We start from the raw sequence: 5,257 nt of genomic DNA on the forward strand, positions 1-5,257 counted from the left end.
TCGATTGTATGATTTATTTACGTGATTGCTACACCTTGAGTCAAAAAAAAATCTTCGCAAAATCTTTGGGAAACAAGAAAAAGACATCAAGTCTGTGTAAAAGGAGAGGTATCAATGAGAACCATATTTTGGCCCACCTTAGCTGAATTTCCTCATTTCTAAAATTTTGTGCTAATTTAAGGTCTAAATCTTATAGCATTCATCCTGATTTGGTTATATTTGGTGCCTCTTCAGTTCTAGTATTGGCCTAAACATGGGTCTGGAGGTCTATTTTGGGGAAAACTGTGAGTTTTGCAGGCTTTCGAATCCATATTTGTCCCAAAAATTTGCCTCGAGACCCATATTTACTTCAGTAATAGATCTGAGAAGGGACTGTAAATGACCAAATTATGATGCATTTTGTGAAATATAGACTCTCAATGAACAAAAACTTGTAGAGTTGAGAAAATTCAGACAGGGTGGGTCCAAAAAGGGCCCATTTCGATACTCCTCCTTTTCTTGAATATTTGTGATCAGATTTGTGAAACAGGACCTTAGCTTCTGGGAACTTTTTTTATTTAAACCCTTGCAAATCTATTAAGGGAAAAAATCTAAAAATTTCAGCAAAAGTTCAGGGTGTCCCTGGTCAGTAAAAACCGGAAAACATCGGGAAATTTGATGTCAACAGGAAAATTGATAATGGATCAAAAAATTCAGAGTGTGTCAAGTATTTTGTAACTACATCAAAATACTTAGCTCATGAAAAAGTAAAATATTTTATTTGATTTATTAAATATGTTGGTTTGTAAAATCAAACCAGTGTCAATCTTTGCACCAACAAATCAGGAAATTTCTTTTAAAATATCAGGGAAAATCAGGATCATCCAAGATGGAATTCCAGTAGACACTCTGAAGTTTGACAAACTAATTGCGGCAGATACAAGAGTCGTATAGACGGTATGCTGGAATTGTTTCACCAAATTGTTGTTACCAAACAGCGTATCTCCTTGAGGAAAAATTGTGCTAGAATGAGATTTTTCCCTCTGCACTGAGGTTTCCAGTTTTCTGGATTTTTAACGCACGTTGGCTAAACAATTTACTGTCCATACTCTGAAGTTTGATCCTAAAATCTCAAAAATCGAAGGATACTTCAGTCCGGAACTTCCATAACATAAATTCTTAGATTGTAAAAAACAGTTTTTACATATGTGTTTACAACGAGTCATGGAATCTTATCCCCTAGAAGGCAAGGTCCTTTTTTATGGATCTGGTCACATTTAAAGGCAATAAACGAAGAACCAAAGTAGGTACATATCGATGTCAGTTGAATGAATTTCGCCAGATCTGTAAATTTAGCTTTCCTCCTAAATCAGTGTTAAAGAATCTGTTGTTGAAGACTACTTCGACATATTTTTCTAATAAAAAACGAATTTTTAAGGGAAAACTATCGAAACGATTAGTATCGAATTTGAGAGTCATTTCCAATCATAGCTTTTGCAATTTTTCAGTTTCTGCTGTGGCAGTTGCCGTGCTGGAAAAATTTAAGATTCCGAGTGTTTCATCAGATCTCTACCTTCAAATTTTCCTATTTCTCAGATAAGGGTAGCCTGATTTTAGATTCGAGAAAAACTGGTCTGACTGACTTTGAATCTGGAATTAGCAGTAGCTTCTCTTTTATATCAAAACCTTGCACTTTTTTATGGACAAAATTTTTCATGTCATAACTCTGGAACATCCTGGTTGGCGTGCTTTGAAAAAGAAATTTGATTAGCGTAAATGAAATAACTTTATTACAAATGTCTTTAAAAAATAAGTGCATAACTCATATTATAAATTTACAATGACCTCAATCGAGGAAATCACAGACTAAAATTAATTGATCGGTAACTTTTCATTCGATTTATTTTTCCATGTCTTCAAGAGTGAAATTTGACATGGACAATATGTACCCCAAGCACAGGAAAATGTGTTTATAATGTATATAGATTTCAGGCAGGTTTTCAACCCCGAGGCAAAAGTTCTAGAGAGTTCCCAAGATGAAAGGTCGAAGCCCAAGTTTTTCTTTTTCCTAATCCTGGAACCAGAAGTCAGAACCAGAATCCAAGAATCATTCCGGAGTCAGAATACCCTACCCTTATTTTGCTAATCTGAATAACCTACCTTACAATTTATTTGATTTTATATACATCGTCCAAAAAAAGTACTTTTCAGGGATGGACAGGGAGGTGGGATGGGGACACCGGGAAAAATTCTGGACCCCTGGTCAATAGGTACTTAAGGTGACTTTTGACCGATTTGCCTCCATCACACTGCAAGAAAACATCCATTTCAAAGATAAGAGACATCTAAACGCTATACAACTATTCGCGCAGGATGTATGTCCACATTGCGGATGAAAAATTGAAGGCGCAACGGCGTGAGTCGTGAACTCGCAATCCTCTGCTCAATGCTGCTGGTGAGATTCGGGAGTGAAGTTAAAAAACGTGGCCCAAACGACTCTCCTGTTTTCGGTTGTGTTACTCACGTAGTGCTTGAAGCACCACAACGAATGAGACAAACGGAAACAAACACAGTATGGAAATGGAGGGAGGGCGAGGATGCGCGTTTACGTTACGACGCGCGACGGCGCAGAGATACAACTATTCGTACTTGATGGACGTCCGTGCTGCATCTGAAAAATTGAAGGCGCGATGATGCGAAGCGTGAACTCTCATTGTTTCGCCATACGTTGTCAATGAGGTGTCGCTCAGATTCGGGAGAAAAGATAAAAAAGAGGCTCGAATAATTGATTTTTTCTTTCACCTCAGAGGTATATTAGTTACTTCCATACGTTCAATTTTGCAATTTTTATTCAGTACGATACCCGTATGAGGGACTGTACTCAGTATACTGTCAAAGGTTTAGCAATCTTGCGGACCCCATCTGGTAGCAACCAGTGTTCGAAACTCACAGGCGCCAACGCGCTAAATGCGTCTAAAAATCGGTCATGGCGCCTAAAAAATAAAGGCTCTGCGCCAACGTGGCCCCTAAAAATTGCCCCCTAAAAATCTGGATTTTCACAGGAAGTCACATGAAGAAGGAAAAAACAAATCTATTCGAATTTAAAAAGCTCAGAATTTTCAGCAACACAAGTGAAAGTTTGCTTTTTCTTTTCCTCACTATTTCATTCTTGGTGCTATTGTCTTCCCCAAGTTACATCTACTTACTAGTTCTGTTACGAAAACATCTTGCGTCTAACTTTCCACTAAATGCGCCGTAATATTTAGGCAAAAAGTCAGTTTGTCCCCTAAATATCTTCAATGGCGCCTAAAAATCGGGCTTGATGCGCCACATGGCTTCTAAAACTTAAAGGTGTGTTTCCAACACTGGTAGCAACTGCCTCAAAGGGGGGGGGGGGGGATGGAGATGGTCACCGGCTTCATAGCATATGAACCACCCATCAGAGGGGCAGACAGGACTCATAGCTGTGGTGAAAGCAGCATGTCTAGGAGACGGTACTCCAAAATCAAACCCTGGTCCTCCAGGTTGGGGGTTGGGGCATCGGGCTAACTCCCCGATACCCGGAAAAAAGCTCAACATTAAAAAGCCTGACGAAAATAGCCTCGGTGAACATGGAAAAAAACGAATTTTCCGACGTAAACTACGAAAACGGACTATGATTTTTGGGACATGGAATGTACAGGGCATTTCTAATAAATTGACAGAGGTTATATCGGAGGTAAAAAAGTGTATTGTGGATGTCACCGTGTTAACAGGAACGAAAAAGAAAGGCACAGGATCAGAAAACTTGGGATGCCATGATCTGTTCTATAGTGGTGTCAGTAAAGATCAACGCGCATAGCAAGGAGTCGCCATGACTATCTTTGTGTGGACACGGCCTTCCGTTCATAAGAAATGAACGAGAAAATTATGACAGAAGAAACAAAAATATGGTTAAATAATGTTTTAACTCCCACCGCCGCGTCGCGCTGGCCGTACTGTGTTTGGCGCAGTGCGTGAAGTGGGTATTCCTACAGTTTTGTAAGCGGTGTTTTACGCCGACCGGCTGCTGACCGCACTGCGTTTGACGCAATGCGTGAAGTATTCATGCAGCCTTGTAGGCGCTAATATGTGTTACATGCCGACCACCGCGCCGAGGGCTTCTCCTTTTCATCTTTCATCTCAAGTCCTCGTCATCATTGCTCTCTGCGCCGCGCCGTTCCAGGCCAAATTGCGTGTTTGGTTCTCTCTTAATTAACTTGATTAATTAAAGGTGCTGTCTCTTGTGTCACTGAAAGACGACAAAATTAGAAATTACAATACTATCAGGAAATGAGAGATATTGTCGCCCTTTCTCGTTTGTAATTTTTTTTCTGAGTCCGATTTTTTTTTTATACCTACCTACATTTAAAAATATGGCCAAATTTGCCGACATGGGCCGCGGCCCATGTGGTCACCCCCTAAATCCAACCCTAACTTCCAATTGTAGAACCCTGACATATCAGTAGCATGTAAGCAGTATTACTTGTATGAGCGGCCCGGCAGCGGTGTTTATACTTTGTAGAAGTGGCGACGTTCGTTAAGCTTTCTAATCCGGTATATTTTACCGGCAGTAGGTACTATACAATCTAACCGTCCGCCTTCAAAATTGCGGATAGGCAATATAAGCGGCTTCAAGTAGTTGCCTAAGGCTGCTTTCCGACGTTCGTCCGGATTATTCCAGACCACTAATTGGACGGATTAAACCTGAATCAGCATACCTAACAACAAAACATCCGCAAATTTCTCCTTTCATCACAATACAGCTAATAAAACATTTATTTGAAAAGTTACTTTGAATTAAACAAAAAGTTCCTGTGTTCAAAAATTCAAGGCATTTTTTTGTAGAAAAAATAAGAACGAGAGCAAATTAGGCACCATGTGATGTAGTTTGATAGATTCTGAATTCATGAAATTGACGTACTGCTAATTAATGGCTTTTCATTGATTTCTCCTCCAAAATCACACCACTTGACGAATCCAAAATTTACGTTTGGCAATTTGGACATCCACATTTATTCGGTCCCAGTTATAGTTTCACTTCAAGTGTGAGTGTTTTGGGTGCGTAATATAATTTATTTGCATTCAAAAACTAACTTGATTGTCACTTAGATTTTGGACGTAAGAATAGAAGGTGCATGCCTACAAGAAACAAGCTAAAATGGTTAAAAAAAATCAATTAGGTCGTTCCATTTCAATAATTTAACATCTCTGACCGGGTAAGTAAATTTTTAAAAATTTCATGAAAAGAAAAAGCATA

The sequence above is a fragment of the Bemisia tabaci genome, chromosome 3 (genome assembly GCF_918797505.1).
Source record: "Bemisia tabaci chromosome 3, PGI_BMITA_v3".
NCBI classification, from domain to species: Eukaryota; Metazoa; Arthropoda; class Insecta; order Hemiptera; family Aleyrodidae; genus Bemisia; species Bemisia tabaci.